General features: G+C 29.4%; 1 pseudogene; it reads right to left on the bottom strand.

The window, feature by feature from the left end:
* Positions 1–1,476: 1,476 nt before the first annotated feature.
* Positions 1,477–15,516, bottom strand: LOC111276387 (acetolactate synthase 1, chloroplastic-like; annotated as a pseudogene).
* Between the last annotated feature and the right edge of the window lie 4,409 nt (positions 15,517–19,925).

Raw genomic sequence — 19,925 nt, 5'->3', positions numbered from 1 at the left:
TTTTTTAAAAATTTTTATTTTTGTTATTGAAAATTTCACAATTGGATCACCATCGTTTCTGAAATTTATTAATATTTGTTCTCCATTGTCAATAGCTAATTGTCGACGCACTTTTATAATCTTTTTTTTTTTTATCACAAATGTTTGTAAAATTTATCTTATTATTCTTATTTATATAAAAATATCTTGGGATATATTTATTGCTTGAAATTAAAACTATAAACTTAAATGTTATTGTATTTATATCTTTTTTAATTTGAAGTAATCGTAATTATATCCTTTAAATTTAAAAGTGGATGAATACATTTAATTGCCAAAATTATTACAAAAACATTGCTTCAATTATCTGTCATTCAGCTCATTATCCAAATAAATTCAAATTAGTATTTTTTTTTTATATAAATTACATCAACCGAACAAGAAAATTTAAATCCCAGTTATAATTACAATGAATGTTCATATTGCTAATTTGGTGTACTAAAACATTAAAAGAAATATATATGACAAAAATAGTAAAATAATTTATTGTATTAAATTTTACAAATATTTTATGATTAAATCTTTACGACGCCACATCATGAGACCAAAATATTAATAATTTCACGAATGTTTATGATCAAATTGTGAGAATTTTAAAGTTGATGATAAAAATAGAAACTCTAAAAAAGTTAAAAGGCTAAAAATGCATTTTATCTTTTTATTTTTAAAATTTTAAATTTAAAATATCAGTAATGTCACAATATATATTAAATGGCATAGTATTGTCACATGATTTCTGATAGATGATGTTGCAATTCCACATAAGTATCCGTTAGTCTAGGTATAAAAAAATTTCATAAACGTTAGTGGTTAAATTATAATTTTTTATAATTGAGTGATCAAAATAAAAAAAAATCACTTAATGTAAAATGACTAAGCATGTAATTTATACAAAATAAAAATTAATCACAATAAATATAATGAAGTTCAATAATTTAACAACTACAACGAATAAATCAAAATGTTTGGGTAGGGAATCTATCTTAAGCATGAGTTTCCTCGTTAAAAAGGCCAATGTTGTACTCTACCATTGACTTTATTAATATTGAAGAAATCAAATAATAAATTTATATTTATTAATCCGTGGTAGTAAGAATGAGAAGAGGGTCAGATAATTTATTTATCCTCATATCAAATGCTTTTATATTATATACGGTAAGAAACAGAATATGTGTCTCTTAGCTTGAGAAATTAAAAAATTATACATCAAATACTAACTCATTCAGTAAAATGAGATGTGAAAAAAACATAAATGAATAAATAACAATAATTTTTTAAAGACAAATTTGATCAGCTCGTTTTGTACACCGAATTTTAATTAATTTAAATAAAATGGGAATAGACATAAATTCATTTTTTTTTTATGAATATATACATTACTTATTTATTTAATTATCAATATGCAGTAACAAATTCTTTTTAAAAAGGGCAAGTAATTCATTCTAGTCCTTGTTCTAGATTAGGAGATGTTATCGGGGAGAAATAATGACATCCAACAAAGTAAGGTCCAGGAGTGCCCAAAATTCTTTGAGTAGCTCTTCTAACTTCTTTATTCTTTGTAATCCTGGCAGCAGCTATTTTGAACCCTTCTGAAATCATTAGCATGTCTGGGAAAATTTCAGACTTGTTCAAGGGGTCACCCAAATAGGAGTGTGGTTACCTGTTTCACAAAACTGATATGCCTATTCCGCAACCATCCCCAAATGTTGATCGTTTAATAGCAATATCTTAATGGAAAGATTCTCTGCGTGGACTGTCGCCATCTCCTGGATATTCGTGGTGAAACTTCCGTCGCCATCAATGTCTACAACAGTGGTGCATGGATTTGCCAAAGCACCTCCAATGGCAGCTGGGAATCCTGATGCCTAGAATTGATATTTGAGATGTGAAGATTAGCTGCAAACAGAAAACTAACAAAGAAAATAACTCACAAGAATTTGAATAATGGCAAACTATGATTGTTGGATTAAAAAAGATAAAAGTTCACCACAAAAATTAGAAATTAAGGAATACAGAAACACCATTCTAAAAATTCAAATTGAGGATACAGAACAATAGAAGTTCATCACTCTAGGAAATCCATCTAAGAAATACAAAACTTAAATAGCAATCTAAAAGATTGCTTAAGAATAAAGAAAATTTTATTATGCCTTCTATGAAAGAATAATAAAAAATATATAGGCTAGGAACATTCCTCCAAATATAAAAACTTGAGATTGCATTGCTAGAATCATACCTAAAATCAAAGGATTTACATGTGAACATAATCTGCTTATTTGCTCCTACAGATTAGATGATAATGAATCTGACCACAATTTCATCCATATTCATGCTCTTTTTTTTTCAGTTAGTGTGAACATAATCTCTTTATTCCAGCTCACTTTATTTTTGCATTTATTTAGTGGTTTTGGGCTAAAGATAGACCCATATTATTTTTGGATAAGTCTGCATTAGTCTTCGCTCAAATTGTATGATGTGCAAACACTCCGGTGTCAATCTCCTTTAGTTGGAAAAGACTTGTCCTCAAGTTTGAACTAGTATTCTCACCATGGTGGGGTAACAAATCAGCAATATTGAAGGTGGAAGATATTTCGTAAGTGTCAAAAAGCTCTTTTCTGTAGGCATTCTCCCTAATGCATTGGAGAATTCTAAATGGAACATCTATCTTAGGTTGTAATTTGCCAAACTTCTTTGGAGGAAATCTCTCTTTGCACAAGTTAATCCACACAAAATCATGTTTTTTGAACTTCACATGTATGTGATGCATGACTATTACCGTTTTATATTTCTCATTTTTTTACAAAGTTCTAATTCTGACTTGTTCATGCAATCGTTTAATACCCTTAGTCATTTCCTCTGCATATCCACTAAATTGTTGATTAGTAGGGAGAGGAACTAAATCTAAAGGACTGTTTGGATTCTTACCATACACCACCTTAAAGGGACTGCAACCAATGATTTGGTTTGGCGAATGGTTATAGGCAAACTTTATTTAAGGTAAAATAAGATCCCACTGGTTGATATTTTGTTGGTCTTGAATTGATCCTTATTTTGCAATGACAAAACATTAAAGCTAAATAAACTTGATCAAGATTTTGAAAAAGATTTATTTAGTACATGTTCTTAAGTTTTATATTTTGGTACTAAATGAATAATATGATTTTCAAAGCTTAAACAAACCTTTCTTTGTTTTCATATTTCTCAAACCAAATTTACTTTTAAAAATTATTTATTTGAGCTTAAATGGAAGTCCAATTGTTGTTTTTAAGGTGAACTTTTTCATTTTGGACTTAATACAATTTTGACAATATTGGTTTTGAGAAATAGATGAACTTAAGAAAGCTGTTTTATAAGAACACAGTTTTTTAATATTGAATTTGTTTTATTTTTTTGTATTAATTCACAAAGTTTTAATATTTGAATTTTATATGGTTGGAAAGCTCTTTGAGTCTACTTTCTAATGGATCAAACAAATCAAAATCCAAATTTTCTAAGAAAAGATTTTGAATTTTTACTAGACACTCTGCAGTTGTCAAAAAATCTGCACAAGGGGTAATTTTGAAAATTCACTATAATTCGTATACAGTGAATTAGGTGATAAAATTTATATGGATAGAAATAATTTTAAGTCTAGTTTCTAAATCTTCAAATGGTTTGTAATTTGAATTTGTATAACTCAAGTTATGATCAAATTAGTGAGTAGAGTACAAAACAAGAAACTACCGCCCAGCATGGACATGATCGATCCCCTCTAGAAGGGATTGATTGGTTTTCAACCAGAATGCCCCAGGACTGAATTTATAGAAAAGGGATTGATCCCCCCACATAGGGGATCGATCAGTTAGGCAATTTTCAAGTGAAAAATGGTTCAAAACATGAACCAATCGATCCTATCATGGAAGGGATCGATCGGTTCTTACCCAGAATGCTCCAACGGCTACTTTTTTACACTTTCATCGGGCATTTCTTCACTCCAAGCTTTCCCAATGGCTAGTTCTTCAATTTCTCTATATATTGGCCACTCCAACACACCAAGAAGATTGATGAATCAAGAGAGCAAAAGCCAGTAAGCCACATTTTCTCTCTCTCAAAGAATCAAGAGTTTTTAGAGCTTCAAAGTCCATATCTTTGTATTTATTGTATCCAATTTTTATTTGTTGTTCGTTCATCATTTTCTTGTACTTAAACTTAGCAAACACTTAGCCTTAGAGAGGTTGTTCTATTGTTTGCATTATATTTTCATCCAAAGTGCTTATTGTTTTAATTTCCATTCAACTATATTGAAATCATTTGTTTGGGGAGAATTTGGAGAGATCCAATTCACCCCCCCTCTTGGATCACCATCTAACCTATAAAGCTAACAATTGGTATTAGAGCTTTGGTCTCTTTTGTAGGTTTAACCACCTTTAGAAAAGATCCTATGGCTCAATTTTGGTTCCAAGATGGTGAGGAAGTCCTCAAAGCTCCTATGGTTAATAAATTTAAAATTTATGAATGGAGAAAAATGATGAAGGTGTTCATTATGGCCCAAGATTAGCTTGGAATGTGATTGAAAAAGGGCTTGGAACTTCTTCAAATGATGCAAACTACATAAGGTAAATAATAGATGATGCAAAGGCCAAGTGCATTCTTTATGAAGCTTTAGATGATTACAACTTCAACTTGATTTCAAAATGCTCAACCTCAAATGAGATGTGGAGAAAGTTGGATGAGCTATATGAAAGACAAATTTCCAACTAACATGCACCATGTCTCATGGCTATTGAGAAACCAAAGGTAACCTCTAACTCTTGTGATTCAACTCTTATACTTTTGATGAGTTACAAGATGCTTACAATGATTTAGTAATTGAGTTTGAAAATATGCATTTGAAACATAAGAAAATGATTTCAAAATTAAAAGTTGAAAATAAATTTTTAATGAATTCAAAGAATGATTTGGAAAAAGAAAATGATAAATTGAAAATGAATTTTGAAGCTTGTCAAAAGAGAAATGAAATGCTAGAAAAAGAGAATTTAGAATTGAGAAAGAAATTTGGAGTTTTGATGAATGAAAAACAATAGCTTTTAAGCAAGAGTTTAAGTATTAAAATGATTAAATGCAATTTTTGTAATTTTCATGGTCATACTATACATACTTATCCTATTAGAAGAAAAGTTTCATTTAGAATTAGGCAAGTATGGGTTCCTAAAGGAACAAAAGACTTGGTAATTAACTCTCAAGGACCCAAAGCAATTTGGGTACCAAAAATCAAATGAGATTGTCTCTTGTAGGTGTGCTAGAGCAAGGAGCTACAATGTGAGATTGAAGATTAAATACTCTAGATACACCGTGGAGATGGCTAACCTTTAAACTTTTATTTGAAAAAGATTTGAATTTGGTTTACCTATTCTTGATGAAATTTGGATGCTTGATTGATTATGGAAAATTTAGTTGCCTATTCTTGTTGGACATAGGATGCTTAATGGATATTGGTATATGCTTTATTAATATATTTTAAATATACCGATTTTACTTGAGAAAATGTGAGCTTGAATTGAACATGTATTTATTTTGCATAAATATATTTGCTTAAATAATTTTGGCATAATGGAAATAATTTTGTGTTTTTTTTTTTTATACATATTGATTTGTAATTGTTGAATATGCCTATATGACCATGTTGATTAAAATTACTCAATTTGTTTTTAATGCTTGGATAGTGTGAAATATTTTTTTTAACTTGATTTTATATTCTAAATTGTTTTAACTCTTGATTTGTGATTTAAATTTTTTTTTTATTTTGATGATCATCTTGTGCTTAAATCATATATATTGATGTTTAATTGTTCATCTCTTGACTTCTTATGAAATAATCTTGAAATATGATTTAATTCTTTATCCTTATTAATTCAAGATTTATTTCTTCTCTTGGGTTGATGAATTGATGAACACCTTGTGCTTAAGTTATATATATTGATTCTTTGTTCATCTATATTTTTGGTCAAGATATGTGCTCATATGATGATTGGTTCAACTTGAACTTAATGCTTATGATTTGAAAATACTTAAAATTTTTATCTCTTGATTTTTAAAATATTTTTAAATTTACTTGCTCTTGTGCTAAATTGATTCATTAATTTTGTAAAATATTTTGGAACTTGTGTTTAATTGACTTATCTTTTGGTTTGGGATTAAGTATAATTGTGTTTAATGATATATTTTGTTAGTTCATCTATTGTTCTTGTCAAGTGTGTGCATATATGGTAAATATAATTTATCTATACTTGACATGCTTGCAACATGACTTAAGTGAGTGATTTTCTTATGATGTTTACTTTTAGCTTAAGTCATTGTTGATTATGGCCTATAATTTGTGTAGACATATTTATGCTTTTGTGCTAAAATTTTCTTGAATATGTTTTTGATGATAAATATGTCTTCCTTGAGTTTTTAGTTTTCATATAGCCTAAAATTTATTTTGACATTTTCTTTGGTGAGTTCTTGAATATACATGAATATTGAATATGTCTATTTTGTGTTCATGAATGATCTAAAAGATTTGATTTTTGTACATTACAAGAGAACTTTTGCTTTAGTGCCATTCTTGTGTTATTTGATGTTTAAATTAATATATGGCCTCTAGCTTAAGTATATATCTCCCTTGCAATTGGCAACTTATGCTTAGTGAATAAATTTTCTTTTGCCTATAATGACTTGGAATATAGAATTATTTTTTAACAATTGGTATAATTTTGATCAATTGATTTTCTTGATGCTTCTAATGAAAATCTTTTGTCAAAAAACTTTTCTAAGTCTATGCTAGGAGAACTTGAAATAAGCATGGATGAGCCTACATTTTTGGAATTTCAAGTATAGCAAGCAAAGCATGTCATCCTCATCAATCAAGCTCAAATACATAAAAGGCTAGCTTAAATGATGTGGATTAGAGGATTTAAAGCCTCACTCAACTACAATGAGCACAACAACATAGCTTGATAAGGATGGAGATAATTGTATTGAATCTATGCTATGTGCCTATGATTTATAATGATTAATGCATGATCTGATAAATGCTTGCTTTCATTGTGTGCAAAAATGAGATATTGTGTTTGAATTTGTGAACACTTTGCACAAATTAATCACCAAGCTACTTGATAAAATTTGTCTTAATATTTTTTTTAAAGCTTGGATTGATTAATTCACCTTTATTAATATTCATGCCTAGTTCTTGATTGCTTTCATTAATAGTTTTAATTGCATGAATATTCGTTTGAATCTTTGGACATGGACATGAGTTAAATAGATTGATTTCTTTGAACATGTTCATTGATTGAGTCCATTGAGATAGCATGTACCATGTTGTGTCTAAAGGTTTGCATTTTTTTTGGTATATTGCTATATATGTTTTGAAATGTTCTTGCATATGCTTGTGTGATTTTGTTTGAAATAAATATATGTTTGATTACTTGCATATGCTTATATTAAGTACATTGTTATGCATTGAAATAATTTGGATTGTAATTGAACAATTATGCATTCATTATTTCTTTGCTATAGCATATGTGCTCATCATGTTTGGAAAATCATGCTTATATAAATTTTGTTATGACATGATGATATTTGAACCTCATTGCTCATTAGTACTTATGATTTATTATATACATATGAGCTTTTGGTTCTTGTTTGGATATGATAGCTTATGAAAGATTACTATTATCATTTATCCATGTATTGAATGAATCTTTCATATGCTTAAAGTATGTTTGTTCTATGAAAGTTGAATAAAATTGCTAACAATTGGTAACAATTGGTATCAAAATTGCTAAAGATTTTTTAACTTTCATAGATGCTTATTTATGTGCCTATCCTTGATATAGCTTATACCTTTCATGCAAAATTGTGTGTGCCTTAAATTGATTAATCTTTATTTTGAAATGAGAAGCAATATTAGAATACAATTTTGCTTGATTTGTTTGGTGATAACAATTGGTATGCTTTTTGATGACATATCTTTAACAATTGGTATCCATAACAATTGGTATGACTTGTATGTATGTGCTTGAATTTATGCTTAATTGCTATTGATGTTTTAGGTTCTAAGCACATCTTCTGATAACATAATTTATGAGTAGATTGCATATCATTCATTATCCTTTGCTCATAAATTTTATGTAGTAAATTTGATGACTTGTGCTAAAATGCTAAAATTGGATACACTTATACTTTTGTGCTTGAATACATGTATGTGAACTTCATTGTGCATATTACACTTGATTACTTGCATTCAAAATACTCTTGATATTATTGGTATTAAGCATTTTGTCTTATGCCTTGAATTGATCTCTCTTTCTTTTGAAATGACAAAAAAGGAGAGAAAGTTTAGAGATATTTCTTATTGTATGCTTATTGAAATTGATATAAGAGCTTAAACATTTGGTATAAAGAGCATAAACAAAAAGGAAGAGAAATGTTTTGTGAATATATTTGTTAATGATGTCTCTTTGTGTTTATTTGCTCATTAATTGCTCATGCCTTTTTGCTATGACAAAAAAGGGGGAGAAATATCATATAGATAAATTTGCTTATGCTTGACATGCATATGTTTGATTATGCTTATTTGATATATTTGATTAACATATGTTTGTTGAGTTGTGTTGGATTAAGATGCAAAAATTGAAGGGGAGTTTTTCCATGCATTGTTTAAGGGGGAGTTTTCCAAAATATTTTTCAAAATCTTAAATGTTTCAAAGAAAGTCTTTTATCAAACAAATTTATCTTTAAGTTTTATCATATCAAAAAGGGAGAGATTGTTGGCCTTGAATTCATCCTTATTTTGAAATGAGAAAACATTAAAGCTAAATAAACTTGATCAAGATTTTGAAAAAAGATTTATTTAGTACATGTTCTTAAGTTTTATATTTTGGTACTAAATAAATGATATGATTTTCGAAGCTTAAACAAACCTTTCTTTGTTTTCATATTTCTCAAACCAAATTTACTTTTAAAGATTATTTATTTGAGCTTAAATGAAAGTCCAATTGTTGTTTTTAAAGTGAACTTATTCATTTTGGGCTTAATACAATTTTGACAATATTGGTTTTGAGAAATAGATTAACTTAAGAAAGCTGTTTTACAAGAATACAGTTTTCTAACATTGAATTTGTTTTTTTTTTTTTTGTATTAATTTACAAATTTTTAATATTTGAATTTTATATGGTTGGAAATTTCTTTGAGTCTACTTTCTAATGGATCCAACAAAATCAAAATCCAAATTTTTTAAGAAAAGATTTTGAATTTTTATTAGACACTCTGCAGTTGTTAGAAAAACTGCACAAGGGGTAATTTTGAAAATTCACTATAATTCGTACACAGTGAATTAGGTAATAAACTTTATATGGATAGAAAGCTTTTAAGTATAGTTTATAAATCTTCAAATGGTTTGTAATTTGGATTTGTATAACTCAAGTTATGATCAAATTAGTGAGTAGAGTACAAAATAGGAAACTACCGCCCAGCATGGACATGATCGATCCCCTCTAGAAGGGATCGATTGGTTTTCAACCAGAATGCCCCAGGACTGAATTTCTAGAAAAGGGATTGATCCCCCCACATAGGGGATTGATCGGTTGGGCAATTTTCATGTGAAAAATGGTTCAAAACATGAACCAATCGATCCCTTCATGGAAGGGATCAATCGGTTCTTACCTAGAATGCTCCAACGGCTACTTTTTTAAGCTTTCAACGGGCATTTCTTCACTCCAAGCTTTCCCAACGGCTAGTTCTTCAATTTCTATATATATTGGCTACTCCAACACACCAAAAAGATTTATGAATCAAGAGAGCAAGGGCCAATAAGCCATGTTTTCTTTCTCTGAAAGAATCAAGAGTTTTTAGAGCTTCAAAGTCCATATCTTTGTATTTATTGTATCCAATTTTTATTTGTTGTTCATTCATCATTTTCTTGTACTTAAACTTAGCAAACACTTAGCTTTAAAGAGGTTTTTCTATTGTTTGCATTATATTTTTATCAAAAGTGCTTATTGTTTTAATTTCCATTCAACTATATTGAAATCATTTATTTGGGAAGAATTTGGAGAGATCCAATTCACCCACCTCTTGGATCACCATCTAACCTATAAAACTAACATATTCTTTCTTATGAAAAAGGAACGAAACACCTATTGCTAAATTTGATTTCATTCTCTTTTTGCAGTCAAGATAGCTTATATGGTTGGGGGTGACCTACTACCTTGAAACCTAATTTTTGCACCATAAAAGTAGACACAACAGTTTCAAAACTTCCATTATCAATCATAACATCACATACCTTATCATGAATAGTACTTTTAGTGCGGAATTTATTCTTGTGCAACTAGTTTTTTTCTTCTACATGCATATCACTTACATTATATTATATAACAAGTAAGGATTCAAGATCACCATGGGTCTTTTTAACACCTTGTTCAAGATCCTAAGGTACTTCAATAGGTTTTCCTTCAGCATTTTCAAGATCTTCATCTTTAGCCAACGCATCTATCTTGACATTTGGATACTCAAAATGTATATGCCTAACTCTTTAACACTTGAGTCTCTTTGGGTTTGAGTATTGATAGTACTAGATTGTGGTTTGTTAGGAATTGCTCATTCCTTATTTAGGTGTAAATTTGAAGGGGGTTTAGTAGAAACACTGGTCTTTGACATGTTTCCCTTGTTAATGTATTCTTCCACTGAAAGATCCGTTTGCTTCAAGTTATAGAGCCTAAATAAAATGTCTTGCTGAAAGTTATTTAGGAGATACTTTTTCTTCAACTCTCTTTTTATCTTTTCCTAAGTTGTAATTTTTCTCTTACCTTCTCTTTCCCTTTGCTTTTTTAAAATTTTCCACCAAAATGATGCATGATTTTTAAGTTTGATGGCCACTAGCTTCACCTTGTGATGTTCAAAGGTATCATGATATTTGAATATGCATTTCACCATGTGTAGCCAATCTAAGAATTCTTCATGTTACATTTTCTCTTTGAACTGAGGAATCTCTATCTTTAGATTGAATCTGCTAGGTTAAAGTTGGTTTCTATATAGATAGTCTCTGACTTGTCTTGGGTGAAATAGAGTGCTATCATCATAATCATTGTTGTTTCCATGGTATGGATTGGTTTCTCCTTCATTTTTTTCATTCCTCATTCGTTGCCTCCTTATCTCTTTTCTCTTTTCTTGTATATACAGCTAATGTTGTACTTAAAAGATCTATTATCGCATCTCCTTTATGAGGGCATCTGTTAGGTCAACATTGACAGTTGCTGCAATGTCAGTGTTGGCTTCAACCTTTTCTGCTAGTGCTTATTGATGATGACCTACCATAGCTTTGATATTGATTTGATGCCGAGAATTGATGTTTGAGATGTGAAGATTAATTGCAAACAAAAAAACTTACAAAGAAAATAACTCACAAGAATTTGAATCAAGGCAGAATATGATTATTAGATTAAAAGGGATAAAAGTTCACCTCCAAGACTAGAAACTAAGGCATACAAAAATACCACTCTAAGAATTCTAATCGAGGATATAGAATAATAGAAGTTCACCATTATAAGAAATCTACCTAAAAGATATAAAACTTGAAGAACAATTTAAAAGATTGCTTAAGGATAAAGAAAACTCTATTTTGCCTTCTACAAAAGAATAATAGAAATATATAGACTAGGAACATTCCTCCAAATATAAAAACTTTCATATTGTATTGCTAGAATTGTATCTAAAATCAAGGGATTTGCATTTGAACATAATCTGCCCATTTACTTATGTAGATTACATGATAGTGAATTTGATCACAATCCTATCCATATTCATGTTCTTCTTTTTAAGCTAGTATAAACACAATCTCCCTATTCTAACCCACCTTATTTATGCATTTATTTAGTGGATTTTAGACCAAAGATAGGCCCATCTTATTTTTGGATAAGTCTGCATTAGTCTCAACCCAGATTGTATGATGTTTAGATACTCTGGTGTCAAATCCAAAGCCCAAAGTGCCCATTCCTCCTAAGGTCAACAATTGGTGAGGCCACTTGTGTTTGTAAAATTGAACAACCTATATTTGATGTTGTCCAACCCTTGTACTTATAATAGCATTTCCATTTGTTAATTCATTAAGAACTTGAATTACAAATTGAGGTGGAATAGCACCTGCATATATCTGTAACTCAAAGAAACTTCATTTTTATCTCGTTTAGCTCCTTCTTCGAAGTTGAAAAATCAAGCTTAGGCTTTGGTTTTTTGCTTTCTAGTATCCTGTTTACCCCATTCAATGTTGATGTCAAATCTACAAAAATTAATAAATAAGGCTGCTTCTTCTTCCCAATCTCAATTATATCAATATCAATGTGAACAATCTTAGCATGACTAGCAAATTCCTTGATCTTAATGGTCACCTGCTTATCAAACCTTACACCAAAAACTAGTAATAAATCACATTAATCCACAACATAATTAGTTTCAAACATCCCAAGCATTTGTAATGACAACTTATCCAAGTAGGGAAAAGGTCCAAGACCCATCAAAATGTTAGGCAAAAAGTCCTAATCCATCAAAGTCAGCAAAAGCAAAATCAAATAATTAATCAATCACACAAAAGATAATAGTTTAATGTAGTTTGGTCTAATTGACCTACGTCCATAGATAAAAAATAAAATTCACTAGTTGTAGAGAATTACAAATATATAATCCATATTAAGCAATACTCAATAATCAATACTTATAGGTCCTCTCAATCTTCTTTAGTCTACTCACAAACATTCAAACATATACACCCATAACATGTAAATCTTTAGTAGTCTTATAGGTATCTATCCCATAAAAACCCTATAACTTTTTTACATTTTTTTCTCATACCTAACCTTATGGAGATTTTACCTATTTATAAGCATAAAACTTGCCTATTAAGAATCCCTTTCCTATTAGAATTTTTCTTCTATAAGTCAAACTTGTCTATTAAGAATCCTTTTTCTCTTATAATTCTTCTTTTGTAATTCTTTTTATCCATCAAGCAATATCTAGTTAATTCTAAATAAATCTCTTATGGGATTTGAGTTACTATTCTCAACAATCTTCATATTGACTCAAATTTCATCAAATCATCTATCATCATGCTAGATATGCTTGGCTCCACTTGTAATGGAAGTCGCACAATTATCTTCTCTTGTGTGTTTTCAAGGTTCATGCAAATTGATTATCAAAGCATGAACTTGAACTTCTTCCTTGAGTTGAGCTCTTTTGGATTTGCTTCTTCTAATGGCTTGTACCATGCTCTGATATCACTTGCTAGGCTAAAAGGCCTCTAATTAATTAGGTCAGTAGAAGAGAAATAAAAAAATGAATCAATCACATAAGAGATAATAATTTAACATGGTTCGGTTCAACCAACCTATGTCTACGGATAAAAAATAAGATCCACTAGTTGTAGAGAATTACAAATATACAATCTATATCAAGCAACATTAAACAATCAATATCTAAAGACCCTCTTAATCTTTTATAGTCATATGGAGTATTCTTAACTTAAACAAACACATACCCATATGCATCTATACATCATATTTATATGGACTCTCTCAGTAGTTTCTAGTCCATTCATAAACATTCAAACATATACACTCATAAGGTATAAATCTCCAGTATTCTTATGGGGTTTCTATCTTATAAAAACTTCACAACTCTCTTACATCTTTTCATATTTAACCCTATAGAGACTTCACCTATTTATAAGTATACAAACTTGCCGATTAAGAATCTCTTTTCTGTTAGAATTCTTTTTCTGCAAGTCTTTTTGTCAATCAAGTAATATCTAACCAATTTTAAACAAATCTCTTATGAGATTAGAGTCACTATTCTTAGCATAAAATACTTGCAACTGGTATCTCTGTAAGCTCTACAAATCTCCTTATTCATGTCTTGAGTTCAAACATCCTCTTCCAATATACAATACTAGTCTTTTTGCTTTAAATATTAAACTCATAATTTTGTATAAAAGGGTCTTCTTTAGAGTTGTTGGTAAGCTAGAAATAAAACTTGTTAAATCAATTAATTGATTTTAATTAAGAACCATGAGTTGTTGTTGAATATCTTTAGGCACATCAATCAAAACTAGACCAGGTTGTCCAGAGGTGGCTGTGAAAAAACCTTTATTAACAATCCTAGGAATGTTTTGTACATCAAGCACAAGGAAATTATCTCTCGTGATAGGCCTTGTTATTTGAACAAGTGGAATTTCTTGGAAAGCATTAGTGTCTATTACTGTACAAAAGACTTGTCTAGTGATGGCAATAGTGTTGGCTTTGAAAAAATAAATACAATAATGCAGAAACAATATATCAAAATAAACCTATAGCAATAGACAACAATCAACAATAAAAAAATATAAAAAATAAAACATACCAAGATTTACGTGAAAAACCCTCTAGTGTATAGGAAAAAAATTATAGATCACCAAAAAAATCTCTACTATCAAATAATAGATATACAAAGTTTTTTTTAGATAAAACTAGAGCTAATCAACAACTAGAGAGACAATTAAAAAAATCTCATCAAATAGTTGATTTAAGAAATACACCATGAATTTGTTCCTAGATAGCTTTTAACCCGATCCTCATCATTCAAAATGTAGAACTCTAAATCATAATTCTATTGACAAAGTTTTAACTCAATCAGATCATGAATCAACTTTTGTTCAACTAACTCTTTCTTTTCCTTTTTCTTTTTCTATTTTTTTGGCTTTTTCTTCTTAGTTTTAGTGCCACCTTCTATCTCTCACTTTTTAAACACAACCCCCTCTTTTTTTTATTAAGTAGGGTTCTTTTAGGTCAAAGGAAAAAAAGTATTTTAGGCCTTTTTAAGTGGCCAAAACCAATTATATGAGGCTAAACCCCACATATTCCAAACAATCTCCCCTTCTAACCCCATTAGGAAGAGATTGATCTCCATAACAGTTTCATTTGAAACTTACCTTGGCCAAGGAACTCATTCTGGCCAAGTTACTGCAGAGCTTAAACTTTTCTTTGAAAAGTATCTTAGTCAACATATCTGTTATATTCTTATGAGTATAGACTTTCTTCAACAATATCTGCTATTTTTTATCACCAAATGTAACCAATGATATCTAATATCAATATACTTCATTCTAGCATGGTAGATGATATTCTTACTAAAATTTAAAGCACTATGGCTATCACAAAATATCACATACTCTTTCTGATTCAACCTTAATTTAAAAAGAAAACATTACATCCAAAGCATTTCTTTACCTACTTCGGTTGTTGCAATATACTTAGTTTTCATAGTTGACAAAGCAACACACATTTGCAACTTAGGTTACCAAGACACTGTTCTTACAAAATTGAACAAATACCCTGAAGTAAATTTCTTACCTTCAAGATCACTTGCCATATCAGCATTAGTAAACCCATTTAGAATTGGTTGTGAAACTTCATAACTCAAGCACATTTTTGAGGTGCCTTTTAAATATCTGAAAATTCATTTCACTGCTTCCTATAAACCTTTCCCAAATTAGAAAGAAATATGCTCATTATACCAATTGCATGAGTAATGTCAAGTTGTGTACGAATCATAAGATACATCAAATAACCAACTACAGAAGAATAAAGAATACCAGACATAGCTAGTTGCTTTTCCTTAGTCACTGGATAAGATTTCTTACTTAGATGAAAATGATTAGTAAGACTACTAATTGATTTAGTGTATTGCATGTTGAATCTACTAAGCACTCGTTTAACATATTTTTCCTGTGACAACCATTGCTTTTTAGCTTTCTTATCTTAGATAATATCCATACTGAGAATTTGTTTTATTATACATAAGTCCTTCATGTTAAAAGACTTAGACAATTGTTCTTTCAACCTATAAACTATACGAACATTTTATCCCACAATCAACCTATCATCAACATATAATAAGAGAATAATGAAGTTACCATCAGAGAATTTTTTAATATACACACAGGATTTGTTGTCATTCTTTTATAGCTGTGGTTCACCATAAAAGAATCAAACTTTTTGTACTATTGTTACGGAGCTTGTTTCAAGACATACAAGTTTTTTTTTTAGTTTGTAAACTAAGTTCTTTTTCCCTCTCACTTCAAAACCCTCAGGCTGATCCATATAAATGTCCTCCTACAAGTCACCATGAAAAAATGCAGTCTTGACATCAAGTTGCTCAAGCACAAGATTCAAAGTAGTTGCTAATCCTAATACCACTTGAATAGAACTCATCTTCATAACTGAAGAAAAGATCTCATTAAAATTGATGCCAAATTTTTGAGAAAAACCTTTTACTACCAATCGAGTTTTGAACCTTACTAGTTTATCACATTCTTTTTTGAATACCCATTTATTTTTCTCCTCTTTTTTAAAAGTTTAACAAGATCATATGTATCGTAATGATTCAATCTTTTCTTTCATTACTTTTAACCAATGCTCTCTATCTGAGATAGTCTACACATTTTGAAAGTTCTCTGGCTCCCCCTCACTAGTAACTAAAATAAAATCTAAACTTAGATATCTGGTGAATGGTCTATGCTCTTTGGTAGATATTCAATTTTGACACTCTATACCACTTGATGCTGAAGGTAGCTCTTCTTTTTTAACACTTTCTGATGGAGAAGACTATTTACCCTGTTCAACATTTTTAGGTAGAGAGTATTGCTCATTCTACTCAAAACTGATTGTATTTGGCTCATCGCTAATTATGGTTGGCTTATTTATATCTCTAAGTTTTGTCTCTTGCTTAATTCTACCATCTGTGGCTCTTTTTATGGAACTCTTATCGGTGTTGAAATATCACACTCAATAGTAATTAGTGTAGTCTTCTTATTTTTCTCAAACTTTGCTATAGTTTTTTTTCATGGAAGATAACATCTTTGCTTTTGAATGTCTCTCTCTTCACTAGATCCCATACCCTATATCCAAATACCTCATCACCATATCCTACAAACACATATTGTGTGGCTTTACTATTAAGCTTTGACCTTTGCTCTTTCGACACATGTATGAATATTTTATGCCTGAAAACTTTCAAGTGAGAGTATGAAACATCTTTCCTTATCAACATTCTTTTTTGGAATATCAAAGCCTAAAAGAACTAATGGTGATTTGTTAAGCAAATAAAAAGTTGTGTTGACTACTTCATTCCTGGATGACTTTGGTAATTTTACCATTCTCAACATACATCTAATTTTTTTCACAATAGTGTGATTCATCCTTTCAGCTACACTATTATACTGTGGTGTTTCAGGTTTTGTCATCTCATGTTTGATCTCATGCTTTAAATAGTACTCTTCAAAGTCTTTGAATGTGTATTCTCCACCATTATTAATTTGAATACACTTCAAAGACAGCCTTGTCATCCTTTCCACCTTGGAGTAAACTAATTCTGTGTATGATTTTGACATATACCAACTTATGCTCCATGATTATATGTATTTAAACTATTATAGAACTTTGAAGTGTTCATTGAAAATTTGTTTACGTTGTTTTGGCATGCTTTTTTCTTTAAAGTTTGATGTTTTACTCAACCAAGTTCAACAAAGGCTTATGAGATAATTCCTAAGGCAAAAATTGTTGTAAGGAAAACATTTGTGTAGTCTTCTATTGTGAAATCATAAAGCCTTGGAATTATTAATTTGTTTTTCCTTCCTTATTGTTTCTTGGCATTTCCTGATCAACCACCTTTGATTGTTCCATCCCCACCAACCTTGGATTTTTTTTTATAATCTAATTCAGGATTGATCCATTCTTGAATGGACTCAAAATGGTATAATTTAACTAACATATTATATAACATTTCTTTCTTTCTAGATTTTATTAATGGGTTCATATTTGATAACTGTAAGTGAATTAGATAATATTACATCATCAATAAGATGAATTAGATGATCTTATCTCATAAATGAGTAAGCTTTTTTAAAAAATACTAAGTTTCTTTATCTTTATTTTAAGGATTGATATTTACTCATTAATGAAATATTATCATTTGATTTTTTGACAATATATAGAATTTATACATTTGTCATAATATATAGATCCATGGACCTACTGCTAGACATAGATTAAAGGAGTCGCCTCTAATCTTTTTTATTTAGGTGTAATTGGCTACCTGATTTAATTTATCCTATTTAAAGAGAAATTTCAAAATTGGCTTAGGTATCTTTAAATAGTAAATTTTAGTCCACAAAATCAGATTTTAGATTCGGGAGTGCAATTATGTGTAAGGAAGGTTATAGCACCCTTACAGTGTTTATCTAGAAAATGGTACTTGTTTGATTTCAAATTATCCAAGCCTTAACTATATTTGTAATTTACCAAAATATTAACTATTGAAAATTGATCTTGAGATTACTCCAATAGTTTGGTAGTAATTTAAGATAATTTTCTCACCTCAGGAGTATTCATGGAGACTAATGTACCACCTTGAAGAGGCTTTGTCATCGGATTTATTAATGTGTTTTACTCAAGAAAATAATTAATAAAATCTTCCAATAGTTTGGTAGGATTTACTTTTATGTAGATCTCCTAATAGTTTGATGAGATTTTATTGTAAAATATTTATAAAATTTTATTTTTGAGAAAATTCATTAAATCTTCCAATAGTTTGGTAAGATTTAACTTAGGATACAATCCTCAAATAGCTTAGTAGGATAAAATATAAAATATTTTATTGATTACCTTATTTATGAAATTCTTCAATAGTTTGATAAAATTCATAAAGTTTAAATTCATGAAAAATCTTCTAATAGTTTGGTAGGATTTATGAATTTATTTGAAAAGAGAAAAGTTTTTTTAGATTGTTTTCAAAAATAAGATAATAAAAAAGAAGTTTACAAAAGTATTAAAAGAGTAATAAATTGCTTAATTTAAAATTAGTAAAATAATAATGATGATAATAATAAATAAATAAATAAAATAAATTAAAGAAAAAATAAAATAAAATAAAATAAGAAAAAGCTAAAGAAATGAAAATTGCAAAAATAAAAACAAAATATAAAAATAAAAAAGAAAAAGAAAAACCTGCAATTAGGTTAGGTTGCTCCACGAGTGACATGTAGATTTAAAACAGGTTCACGCGGATCCTGGGCTAGCTAAAATGGCATCATTTGGTACAAGTATAAAGGCCAAACTTCTTAGCCTTTCTTCATAAGCCTTTAGTTCTTCTCTCTCTAACTTCCCTTTTTCTCTAGTTTCTCTCTAGAAATCCTAGAACAAGTCACTGGAAATTGGGTTTGATTATTGGTTTTTGGAAAACTAGCCAGAATCCAACCAAAAAATTCAAACTCCGTTGGAAAATTCAACAAAAAAAATCAAATATTCAAACCCAAACCAATATTTTTTTTAGATTTCCTAAAAATTCAACTACAAACCCAGAAATTCAAACCTAAACCAAAAAATTGAAACCTAAACCTAGAAACTTGAACTTTCAATCGTAGAACTTCAAATCAAAACCTAGAAATTCAAACCACTCTCAATCACTAGAAACCCTTAATCCCATAAACTTCAAACCTAGAAAAGTTTCCCCAAAAGTCAACCTTGCCTTATTTTGCGATTTTACACTCAATTTATAGCCAATTCTTAGTAGAGATTTTAGGGCTCGTACAGAACCACTGCAGGCTTAAATCATAGGATTGGATTATGCCTGAATAGAACCAACCATGCTTAAATCTTGGGAATGGATTCTATCTAATGTGATTTAGGCCTAGGTTTTGCAAGTCTGCCTGATTTGATTCTATTTTGAATTAAAAATCTTTTAATTATGCATATTGATTTCCTTGTTGCAAAATAGATTAAGAAAAAAGAAATAATAATAATAATAATAATAATAATAATAATAATAATAATAATAAT

This window comes from Durio zibethinus, chromosome 25 (genome assembly GCF_047325235.1).
Source record: "Durio zibethinus cultivar Kanyao isolate XHJ-2024 chromosome 25, ASM4732523v1, whole genome shotgun sequence".
Classification (NCBI taxonomy): Eukaryota; Viridiplantae; Streptophyta; class Magnoliopsida; order Malvales; family Malvaceae; genus Durio; species Durio zibethinus.
Note: the sequence above shows the minus strand (reverse complement) of the source record. Positions and strands in the feature narration are given on the sequence as shown.